At 34.7% G+C, this 13,329-nt stretch overlaps 1 long non-coding RNA gene across 2 annotated transcripts in view; it reads left to right on the top strand.

Moving 5' to 3' along the window:
* Nucleotides 1-13,329, top strand: part of LOC102157193 — a 148,472-nt gene that overhangs the window by 92,364 nt on the left and 42,779 nt on the right. For both annotated transcript variants that reach the window (XR_005373909.1, XR_005373908.1), the window contains exon 4: nt 10,278-10,405. This is a non-coding gene — a long non-coding RNA (uncharacterized LOC102157193). The remainder of the gene's footprint in view (nt 1-10,277; nt 10,406-13,329) is intronic.

The raw sequence follows: 13,329 nt of genomic DNA, 5'->3' as shown, positions 1-13,329 counted from the left end.
ACATTCTGAGAAAGTGATTGTGGAGTATATGTGAATTTCTATGTAGTGTGCTAACATTTTTTCTGTAAATCTAAAGCTATTCTAATATTTAAAAAATTAAATGTCAAACATTAAGCTTCCTACTGTTTAAATTAGACCCATTTTTCCAAACCAGATGAGAAGAAAAATAGAAGAGAGAGGAGAATGTTAAAGCTCTGGGCTATTTAGCTATACCACAGCCTTTGGCAAATCCACATCTTTGTCTACTCTCTACATATGATTTTGCAGCTAAATTGCACTAGAAAAAAACATACTATGGTACTGATAAATTTATGTTAAATCTATGACCAATAGACTCAAATGATTCCTTAATTCTCCATGTGACATTATTTTTCTCAAATCATTAACTTTTCTTCTCCTGTGATTATATCTTACCTTCTTCTTCTCTCTCCTCAAACCTCCAACACATCTTCTGCATTCTTATTCTTCACTGATGATCTTGTTCCTTATATTACTGTAAATTCCAAAGTATTCAGAAACAACATATTCCACAGAATATCTACTCACCTATCTGCATAAGCTTTTAAATAGTCGGCCTTTTTTTCCCTTGATTGGAAAGAAATTTCCATCCTTCCACCTTTGTCATTTATCCCTTTTTCTTTGATCTACATGGAGCTATGGCTCAAGTCAAACTGGTCTTTTTTTGCCTTTCCTCTTTTCCTGCATCATTGATGTTTGTTTGTTTGTTTACTATTACTATTTCTTTGTAATTGTACCAACATGCTTCTGTCTTGGAGAAAAAAAATAGTCTTTCAATCTTGCTTTCCTTTTTAGATATTGCACCAGTTTCTCTAAAGAGAGAGGCCTAAGGCAAAGGCCTTTATAGAAAAATCTTTTGAAAGTGTTGTTTTACTGTCTGTCTCCATTTTCTTTCCTCCCATTTTCACATGAACCTGTATGATGGGAGCTGTCATAGCCACAACTCCAGGAAAACTACTTTTGTCAAGGTCACCAATGGTTATTTCTCCCTGTTCATGTTACTTGACTGAGCAGCCTCACTAAACAGTTAATTATCTTCCTTTTTTCTTGAAATGCTTTCTTCACTACCAGGATACCATAGTTTCTCTGGCAGCTTCTGCTCAGTCCATTGTTCTGTTTCACCCTCATCTCCCAGACCTGTCAACTTTATATCACCTGTGTCTAGCCAGTGTTTCTCTGTGATTTCATTTTACAATAAATCCTTTCATGATGTCTTCATTCTCATGGCTTTACACCTCATAAGTTCTTTATGTGCTAATAATTCCCAAATGTATATCTGTCTACGGACCTCTTCTCTGGTTTCTGGTCTCATATACCCAATGGCAGATTCAAAATCTTCATGGGGATGATTAATAGATATCTTAAACTTAACTTGTCCCAAACCGAGCTCTCATTTTTCTACAAAAAACTCACTCTTAGAAGTTTTACTGATTTCTGTTATTGACCACTTTATTCTTCTAGCTATATTTATGCTTTGGTTCTGAGATTCTTACTTCGCTCTACTCTTTTATGCACTACATCAAATTCTCTCTTCCTTATGTTTGAAAAATACTCAGACTCAGAAAATTTTTTACCATCTCTACCTCTACTTCCCTGGTACAAGCCACAATTCCCTTTCACTTAAAGTTTTGCAATCACTTCCTATTTGTTCCCTGACTCTTCTTTTGTCTACATGCAATTCAACATTCTGTACTGATGTAAACTTAATTCTGTTACTACTCTGCCATAAATAGTCCAATGGCTTCAAATGTGGTCTCCTTGTAATGATTTTCTTCTAAATATCTACATGGTCCTGTTCACACACCTACCTATCCAGATATTTCTTTTCCTCTGGTGTCAACTTTGTCATAAGGACTTCCACGTAGACCCTCTGTAAATTGCCAACACTCCATTAATATAACTTAACTTCTTGCCACTTTTTTTCCTTCAGTACATATCACCATTTCTTATTCTATATAATTTACTAACATTATTTTTTCACCCCTATTATCACCCCCTCCCAAAACTAGAATATAAAATTTAGGAGGTTAAGGATTTATTTTGCTTTGTTTTAGTTCTAAATACCCAGCTTTGCAAATAGCACTTGGGGGACACCTGGGTGGCTCAGGTGGTTAAGTTTCTGCCTTTAGCTTGGGTCCTGATCTCAAGGTCCGGGGATTGAGCCCCACATCAGGCTCCTGCCCAATGGGAGTCTGTTTCTTCTTCCTCTGTCCCTCCCTCTGCTCACGCTTTCTCTTTCTCAAATAAATAAATAAATAAATAAATAAATAAACAAAATCTTTTTTAAAAACCCATAAAACCCACAAAAAACAAGTAGCCCTTGGTTAAAGTAGTCACATGAAAAATATTTATTCAATATTAAATGACAGGTCTCCTTCTCTTCTTCCTCCTACTTGTGGAAGACATTTTAAATTAAGCCTACGCTCTTACACATTTCACTGCTTATTTGTTTATATAAACTTAATCCTCAGCATTAATTTCTCCTTGTTCAGACTCCTTTTGGTTTTGGAGTGCTTTTGACAGATCTGGAATATTTCTGCTTATGATGTAAATTTTCTCAAACTTTGATCACATCATCTTGAAACTTGACAAAGTCACAAACTGTAGGCAGTATCAAACTATAACTTGAGAAATCTGATTGAAAAATGTCCATTTGTTTAGTGTTGCACTTGTAGATGTTGGGATATTATAAGACAAAAAATTATGAATTTCTTCTAGATTTCTGAAGGTAACTGCCTTAAGGAAAATATAATGGAAGAAGTGCTAAAGTCTTTTGCACAAGGGAGGATTATTACAGTATACTTCAAATCACTCAAAGTTGCTAAACTGAATACATTATTTTATGTCTGTTGGAAAGCAAAACTAAGTTGTGACAATAAACTAATGATGCTTTTAAATTCAAAATCATAACTCATATCATTTCTAACATGTTTTCACACAGATTACTTACCGCAGTATGAAAATAAAAACATTGCTTATTGAGTGATTATAAAATGGCTACAAAATGGGCAGCCTGGGTGGCTTAGCAGTTTAGGGCCGCCTTCAGCCCAGAGTGGGATCCTGGAGACCCGGGATCGAGCCCCACATTGGGCTCCCTGCATGGAGCCTGCTTCTCCCTCTGCCTGTGTTTCTGCCTCTCTCTCTCCCTCTCTCCCTCTGTCTCTCATGAATAAATAAATAAAATCTTTAAAAAAATTTTAAAAAAATGGCTACAAAGTGTTAGCTCTCGTCAGATCTACTATATCAGCACTGGTGAGCCATGTATATTTTTATTATAACTTTACTTATGAATTGTTTATTTATGAAACAACACTATATTTTTATTCTTTTGATTGTAAATTAACTAATTTTAAAAGCATAAACAATTCAAAGTGAAATGAGAGGAATAGTAGTTGCATAGGATAGCTTGATAACAGCCCACTTATGTGGCACAGAGACCACAGTTGAATATATAGCAATTCCTTCTTTGAAAGAGAACTCTTACTGATCTCACTTATCGTGTTATAGAGACTCTATTTTGTCAAATCATCTTATTTTATAGATTACAGAGCTATTGGAAAAAGTGGCTGCTTGAATATCAGTTTTATATTACTGAGCTTTGCAATGTTTTGGTTTCATGTGTTTTTTGAAAATTTTTAGAAATGGTAAGAATGAAACAAAGAAATACAGAAATACTGGAATATGTAGCCATATGGTAATCAAATGCAAACTTCTTAATTTTTTTAGAACTTTCTTTAGATTTTAATTTCAAATAAATTTGAGAAATCATACATTGATCCAGAGTAGTTTGTCATTATTCATGGTTTCCTGGAGCTCCTAAATATAGAATAATTTTCTTCTAAATGTCTGATATTTCTTAAAACTTATATTAGACTGTAAGCACTTTGAGGCCATGGTCTTTTGTTTAATTTTTTTTTTTCATTTTATATATAGAACTTAGATGCCTGACAAATACTTGAAATAGTTAAACAGTTATTGAATGCACACATAAGTGAAAACTAATTTATAGACCCAATTAACAGTATTTTATCAATGATATCAGTAATTACATTACCATAATTGATTCTATATAATAGACACATTTCTATGTCTTTATATGTTTCAGAATATATCTATTTGAAAAAGAAGTGTTCCATTCTATAAGGCATTTCTGTAGAAATATTTTTGCATGTTGGGTGCCAATATCAAAGTCAATGAGATTTTTATCAGGCATTGACAACATGTCCAGCACAAAGCCTATTAGGCTCAGTGATGTCTGCTTGACAATCCCAGGGGGGAAGCAGCAGAAAACTCAATATCTTGATAAGTAGAACTATGTACTACCTAAACAGGGATGTTTCTCTACTCTTTGAGAGTAAAGAAATCTACTGCTTATTCTTTATTTAGCAACATTTATTGATTGGCCACACGTTAGGTACTGTTACGTGTTATTTTATCTATACTAACTTGTAGTGAGTTTTATTTTCAGAAACATATAATCCACTAAACAAACAAGAAAAGCTGTTTATTTTTTATTATTTTTTTAATATTTTATTAATTTATTCATGAGACACACACACAGAGAGAGAGAGAGAGAGAGAGAGAGAATGGCAGAGACACAGGCAGAGGGAGAAGCAGGCTCCATACAGGGAGCCCGATGTGGGACTTGATCCTGGGACTCCAGGATCATGCCTTGGGCTGAAGGCATGCGCTAAACTGCTGAGCCATCCAGGGATCTCAAGAAATGCTGTTTAAATCAACTTTTCCACTTTTCCATTTATTGGATTTTCTTTATTGCGCTAATAATTAGTAAACAACTACTACTCTATGTCAGGCATTATTTTAAGCCAGGGATACATCAATAAGCAAAAGAGATAAAGACTTTCTGTGGATATATATTTCTTCCTAATAGAAAAATCTAGATATTAAACAATAAACACAATAAAGGGACATATTGCAATAATCTCAGAAGAGGATAAACGTTTTAGGGGGAAAAAAAGTCAGAACTTCTGCTTTTGCTACTGGCAAGCTGGACAAAGCTGAAAGACCTCTTCTACTGGTAACAACTCAAATATTTGGACATCATATTTGTTTAAAAATAGGCTTAAGGACACATGAAAACTAAATAAAGTAATGAAAAATTCTGAGGCAGAAACACAAGAGGAGAATCCATAATAGAAATCCAATACTTAGTTCAACATTTTTTCTAAAAGTATCTAGAGGAGATAACCAAGAAGCTGAAAACGTGAGCAAATCCTTTGTCAACCTTGCAAAGCCAGTGAACAAAAATTGGAATTCAAGGCCTTTCTAGTAGTGGAACTTGTCTTAAAGCTCCAAAAACCTACAGCTAACATCACCCTCAATGGTAGGAAATGAAAACCTTTCCCCACTAAGATCAAGTTCAAGGCAAGGATGTCCCTGCTCACCACTCCTTTTCAATATTAGAGGATCCCATCCTCATGACCTAATCTAAACATAATTATTTTCCAAAGGCCTCACTTCCAAATATTATATTGAAAGTTAGGGCTTTGACATAATTATTTTGAGGGACATAACATTCAGTCCATAACAGAGAGTAAATGGAACTAAAGTTGCATAAAACAATGTTAGGTAATATGAACCTAAACAAGGGAAATTAAAGAAATCTAAATACGATCTATAATAAAGCTACAATAATTAAGACTGTGCAAGTATAGAGTCTAAAAACAGACCCATTCGTATTTAATATACCTCACTGTAGTATGGAAATGACAATGGAGAAAGTAGTCGATTTAATAACAATGTAGGAAAATAATAAATTTATAACTCTAGATCACTTCATACATAAAAATAAAGTCCATCTGGGTTTTAAATATAAATATAAAGGGCACAGTAGTAAAATTTCTAGATGTGCCTGGATTGCTCAGTGGTTGAGCGTCTGCCTTTAGCTCAGGTCATGATCCAGCAGTCCTGGGATCAAGTTCCACATCAGGCTTCCCAGAGGGAGCCTGCTTATCCCTCTGCCTATGTATCTGTCTCTGTGTGTCTCTCATGAATAAATAAACAAAATATTTAAAAAAAAACAGTAAATTCCTAGGAAATATTATCTTCAGGGCTTTGGGATGGGATAAAATTTCCTAAATAGGGCACATAAGCACCTAACCATGAAAAAGTAGACATCATTAAAATTAAGAATGCCTTTATTTTAAAAACACAACTAAGGCATTGAAATGCAAACCACAGAAAGAAGATATTTGGAAAATATAAGAATAACAGAAGTCTTATTTGCATAAAAATATCCAAAGAAAGAGAAAATCACAGAAAACCCTATTCAAAAATGGGTAATTTTGAAGAACTAATTCAAAAAGGCTAATACGCAATGAATAATAAACCTCATTAGTGTTATATTTAACTCCATAATAAGATACTACCTCATAAGAACAAGAATGATTAAATTATGAGAGAGAGAGAGAATCAAGAGAGAGAGAGAGATTATTTCCAAGTGCTGATGAGTATGTAGAGTAACTAGATTCCCCTACTCTAGTCATAGGGAATCATTTACACATGTTGGCCTTATCTACTGAAAGTGATTATAGGTCAATCCTGTTACTGAGGAATTCCATTCTTGGGTATATATTTTTAAAATGTATGTGTATTTGAACTCAGAAATGTGTAAATATGTTTACAGCAGTATATTTCCTAGCAGCCCCAAACTGGGAACAAATTAAATGTTCATGAAGTGTAGACTGCATAGATAAATCCTGGTGTAGTCACACAATGAAAAACTATACAATGATTAAAAAAATAATGAACTCTGCATATAAAAGTGTGGATGAGTTAAACAAATTGTTGAGTAAACAAAAAGATTCCCATCCAAAAACCATACTATAATATTCTATTAATCTAAAAGACATAAACAGGAAAGTTGAGCTATGGTTCTAAATCCAAAATACTGGTACATTTAGGGAAGATGGATAAATTTTTAACTTTACAGAACATTCAATCAGGAAACAACAGAATACACATTCTTCCCAAGTGCACATGGAACATTTTCCAGGATACATCATATGTTAAGCCACAAAACAAGTCTTACTAAATCTAAGAACACTGAAATAATTCCAAGCATCCTGTCTACGATGGTATGAAACTAGAGATTAATTAAACAAAGAAATTTGGAAAATTCACAAATATGTGGATATTAAACAGCACGTTATTAAACTATCAATAGGTCAAAGAAGAAATCAAAAGAAAGATCAGAAAAGGCCTTGAGACAAATAAAAAATAAAATGCAACAAACCAAAATTCATGGGTTTCAGTAAAAGCAGTTCTAAGAGAAAAGTTCATAAATAAACTTTACACCTTAAGGAACTAGAGAAAGAAGAATAAATGAAGCCCAAAGTTAACAGAAGGAAGGAAATAACAGGAATGAGTGAAATAGGGCAGAAATGAATGAAATAGAGACTAAACAACAATGATCAATGAAATTCAGAGATGATTCTTTGGAAAGATAAAATTGGTAAAACTTTAGCTATATTTATGGACAGAGAGAGAACTGAAGTAAAATAAGAGACGAAAGAGATGTTACAACTGATACCATAGAAATAAAAATTATCATGAGAGACAATTAGGAGCATTGTATGCTAACAAATTAGACAACCTAGAAGAAATAGATAAATTCCTAGTAATATACAATGCACAAAGACTAGTTCATGATAATATTAAAAACCTGAACAGACCCTATAGTAGCATGAGATTGAATCAATAATTAAAAACCTCTCAACAAATAAAAGTCCAGGACTAGATGGCTTCACTGGTATATCTATCAAACATTTACAGAAGGATTAATACTAATTTTTCTCAAACACTTCTAAAACTCTTAAAAAATACAAGAGGGGAGACTCTTCCAAACATATCTTCTGAGTACAGCATTAACCCTGACACTGAAGCCAGACAAAGATGCCACAAAAAAGGGACAATATCCCTGATGAACATATATGCAAAACTCCTTAACAAAATATGAGCAAGCTGAATTCAACAATACATTAAAAGGATTATACACTTTGATTAAGTAGGATTTAATCCTGGTGCAAGGATGGTTCAACACTCACTAATCAATTAATCTGATATACCTCATTAACAATATTAAGGATAATAATCATATGATCATCTCAATAGATGTAGAATAAATGCATTTGACAGAATTCAGCATCCATTTCTGATATACGGTCATGTTTTATTCAACACTTTTATTCAACATACTGTTAGAATCCTACCTGGGGCAATTAGATAAGAAAAAGAAATAAATTACACTTAAATTGGAAAGAAAGAAATAAAACTGTCATTATTTGCAGCGAGCATGATACTATATATAAAAGTCCCTAAAGATTCGATCAAAAAACTGTTAAAACAACTATTATTTCATAAATTTTAAATGCATCTGATATAAAAACTTAGACTTTACAAAACACTAAAACATGTGAACATCTCTCCACTAACAGCTGCTTCTCTTAAATTCTTACCTCTAGAGAGACACATTTTTAAATTTTTTTCAGCTTTTTAGTTATGCTGTTTAGAGTTTTTGGCGATAAATACAATTTTTTCCTTTTTTAAAACTTATATGATTTTAAAATATTTTATTCCCTGTTGTTTAATTCGTTTAAGCTATTTCCCTATATACACACTCCCTATTTCCTGCTTTTCAATTGTTAGGTCATTCATTCATTCATTTATTCAACAAATGTGCCAAGTATGATTCTAAATCCTGGGGACTCATTTGTGAACAAAACAAATACTCTGCTAAAATGGAAACTTCTATAGATAGGTGAGAAAAAAGTTTAACCAAATGATATGTACTAAGTGAGACTCTGATGGATGTTATAAAAACATTTTAATTTAATTATTTAATTTAAATTTATTTTTTTTCACTGAAAGATTCTTTTTAATTTTTATTTATTTATGATAGTCACACAGAGAGAGAGAGAGAGGCAGAGACACAGGCAGAGGGAGAAGCAGGCTCCATGCACCGGGAGCCCGATGTGGGATTCGATCCCAGGTCTCCAGGATCGCACCCTGGGCCAAAGGCAGGCGCCAAACCGCTGCGCCACCCAGGGATCCCTCACTGAAAGATTTTAAATAGAAGTGTGAGTTCCACGGTAAAAGGTTCATTCTGGTAGCTTTCTTCAGGATAGATGGGACCTGGTGTGTGTGTGTGTATGTGTGTGTGTGTAGTTTTCCAGAGACAAAAGTGATGATAGTTGAGAGTAGAATGGTAGCAATGAAAGTGGCATGAAATGGTATGTAGGGATCTTTTGTTGTCATTGATATTGTTTATTAGCTGTTTTTTTAATGGAAGTATACGAAAAGTGTAAAAGTCATACATGTGCTGTTCAGTGATTTTTAACAAAGCGAACATAACTGTGGAAGTAAGATCCAGATAAAAAAATAGACTGTTGCCAACATCCCTTCACCCCTTTTGTTGCTGCTTCTCTGAAGATGAATCGACATCTGACTTTTAACAATACAGAATAAATTGGTCTGTCTTTAAACTTCAGGTATGTGGAATGATAAAAATGTTTCCAATTTCTTTTTGCTCAAAATTGCTTGCTAGAGTCATACATGCTTTTGCTTGTAGTTAAAAGTGTTTTGTGTGTTTCATTTTGGTGGCTTTATATTGTCCTTGTGTGAATATGCTACAGTAAGTAAAACTTACTGCTAGTGGGCATTTGGATTGCTTACTATTGGGGACGGTTATTAAGAATTCAGCTGTGATTATCGTTGGAAATGCTTTTGGGTGAATGCACTGCACATTTTTTGCTGTTTATATCCTACGTGTAAATTTCTGGATCATAAGGTATGTATATTTTACCTTTAGTAAATATTTACAAACACTTTCCAAAATATATGTACAAATCCATTCTTACCTGCAGTACATGGGCATTCTAATTGCTCTATATCCTCACCCATACTCAGTGCTGTCTTCTTGGTTAACTTATTCATCTAGGTGGACAGTAATAACTTAATGTGTTTTTTTAAGATTTTATTTATTTATTCATGACAGACACAGAGATAAAGAGAGAGAGAGAGGCAGAGACACAGGCAGAGGGAGAAGCAGGCTCCATGCAGGGAGCCCAACGTAGGACTCGATCCCAGGTCTCTAGGATTATGCCCTGGGTGGAAGGTGGTGCTAAACTGCTGAGCCACCCAGGCTGCCCTACATACTTTCTTCTACAAGTTTTATTTTTGTATTTTTTACATGTAGAACTGAAATATGTCTGAAACAGATTTTTTTTTTTTTTTTTTAGGTAGTCTCCACACCCAGCATGGACTCCATGGGCTTAAACTCATGACCCTAGACCTGAGTTGACATCATAAATATGACGATTAACCAGCTGAGCCACCCAGGCACCCCTGAAACTGGTTGTTGTATATGGTATGATGTAGGGGTCTTTCTTTATTCCTGTATGGAACCCAAATGATGTACAACCATATATTGAAAACACAATTGTTGACCCATTGGACTGCATTGTCTCTTTTGCCATAAATCACAAAACCATATATTTTTTAGGGCTGTTACAGTTTCTTTTTTTTAAATTATTTTCTAATTTTTTAAAAAAAATTTATTCATTTATGATAGTCACACAGAGAGAGAGAGAGAGGCAGAGACACAGGCAGAGGGAGAAGCAGGCTCCATGCACCTGGAACCTGAGGTGGGATTCGATCCCAGGTCTCCAGGATCACGCCCTGGGCCAAAGGCAGGCGCCAAACCGCTGTGCCACCCAGGGATCCCTGTCCACAGTTTCTATATTTTGTCTGGCTATACCATTTGTATCTTTCCCAAAATATCAAACCATCTTGATATTATATAGTTCAACACTGGTGACAAAGATAGATATTCAGAGATGCCTGGGTGACTCAGTGGTTGAGTGTCTGCCTTTGGCTCAGGGCATGATCCTGGGGTCCTGGGATTGAGTTCCACATCGAGCTCCTTGCATGGAGTCTGCTTTCCCCTCTGTCTGTGTCTCTACCTCTGTGTGTGTGTGTGTGTGTGTGTGTGTGTGTGTGTGTGTCTCATGAATAAATAAATATAATCTTTTTTAAAAAAGATAGATATTCAATATTGAGTCTTTCAATAGATGAACAAGTTATAGCCCTCTGTATATAACTTAAATTTATTGCAATGGTTTGTAATTTTAAATGTACAAGTCTGGAACATTTTTGTTAGATTTACTCCTAAGTCGGTGATAATCTTTTGTCTTATTGAATTGTCTGTAACTTCTAGTTTAGTAATGAAAGGAAGTTGATTGTCATCTTATCATTAAGCATACTTATTGAAAGCTGTTTTAATACTTTTAATGAGATTGTCAGATTAAGAAATTTCATGTTGTCAAAAAAAATTCATGTCTCTGGTTTGGTAGAATCATTTCTTTAATTATTGATAGGTTATTAATATTCCTGAAGACATTCATTCATTTACCTACTTTATCATATTATGCTTCTCTTTTTTCTGTTAATATGATAAATTATGTTGTTCAATTTCACTATGTTAAAGCATCTTTGTATTTTTATTTTTTTAAAGATTTTATTTATTTATTCATGAGAGACACAGAGAGAGAAGGCAGAGACACAGGCAGAGGGAGAAGCAGGCTCCATGTGGGGAGCCCAACGTGGGACTCAATCCCGGGTCTCCAGGATCACACCCTGGGCTGAAGGTGGCACTAAACCGCTGAGCCACCTGAGCTGCCCTATATTTTTAAAATAAACTTACTCGGGATCCCTGGGTGGCGCAGCGGTTTGGTGCCTGCCTTTGGCCCAGGGCGTGATCCTGGAGGCCCGGGATCGAATCCCACGTCGGGCTCCCGGTGCATGGAGCCTGCTTCTCCTTCTGCCTGTGTCTCTGCCTCTCTCTCTCTCTCACTGTGTGCCTATCATAAATAAATAAAAAATTTAAAAAAAAAATTAAAATAAACTTACTCATCATGTATCATCCTGTCTATATATTGTCACATTTTATTTTGCCTATATATTTTATTTAAGATTTTTATATCTGTGAAAAAAATGTTCTGTAACTTGCCCTTATTGTAATATCTTTGTCAAGTTTTTGTATGTTAGTTTTGTTTTGTTTTGTTTTAGCTAATATTATACTGTTCTTATAAAAGATTTGGAGTCAGGATCTGTTTTGCAGTTAGAGCTGACATAATTCACTCACAGATTTAAACTAAGTTATGATGCAGACTCAATGATAAATCCAAGATTTTCAATATTTTAAGATGATTCAGATAAACTGGCGTGGATTTTGTGAAATCCTCTTCTAAGTTTTTCTGCTCCTTCAGTGAAATAAGGAGCAAGGTTATCAGCTAAAAGTGTCAGTGACAGTGCTACAGATGAAGGTGGAGAAGTACGGAATCATCACCTTGAAGATTGGTGAGTTCATTGCGTAAAGAACGAGGAGAGTAATTACAGTGATGAACAGTGAAATCCAAATTATGTGTGGGGAGCAAAGGTCTCAAGGTTAAGAAGTATTCCCATGGAATGGCTAAACTTTATTTAGAGCTAAGAAGTGAAATGAACTTTGAAAATAGTTTTGGAATGTAAACAGTTTTGCTATGATCTGGTTAGAAAGGTACAGTGAAAAAAACTGACATTTGGTTAGAAGGATACGTGATTATTTGAAAGAGTGTTCAGAATCATACATCTGAATAATAAAAGATTATCTGAGAGTCTTGCATTCTGTGTTGACATAAGTTATCGTAGATGTAAACCATCATGGGATTAGTTCCGTGGTCTCTTCAAGGAACAGAAATACTCAGTTTAAATTGTGGCAGTTTCATTTTGGAGACCGATCTCTTTCTTTGTATCGATGAGCTAGACATTGTTGAAGGAATCCGTTTTGTCAGAAAAGTAGGAAATCTATGGATCTTCTCTTTAACTTTGAGATGGTGTCTTAGTCTATTTGGATTGCTACATGAGAATATTATAGAATAGGTGGTTTATGAACAACAAAAATTTATTTCTCTGGGTTCTAGAGACTGAGAAGTCCAAGATCCAGTGCTGGGAGCTTCCAGGTCTGGTAAGGGCCTGCTTCCTGTTTTGTAGACTGCCATCTTTTCAGTATAATCTCACCCCGTGGAAGAAGGGAGGGATCCTTCTTGGAGCCTCTTCTGTAAGCATTTTGACCTTAGGAACTAATAACATCCTAAAGGCCCCACCTCCAAATTTCATACACTGAGGGTTAGGTTTCAACATTTCAATGTTGTGGATTCACAAATATTCAATCTATAGCAGATGGTGATGATGTTGAGGAAATGGGAATACTTGTCTTAGTAAGAGAATTTCTGTGGGTTCATCCTAATATTG

This window comes from Canis lupus, chromosome 19, assembly GCF_011100685.1.
Source record: "Canis lupus familiaris isolate Mischka breed German Shepherd chromosome 19, alternate assembly UU_Cfam_GSD_1.0, whole genome shotgun sequence".
NCBI lineage: Eukaryota > Metazoa > Chordata > Mammalia > Carnivora > Canidae > Canis > Canis lupus.
Note: the sequence above shows the minus strand (reverse complement) of the source record. Positions and strands in the feature narration are given on the sequence as shown.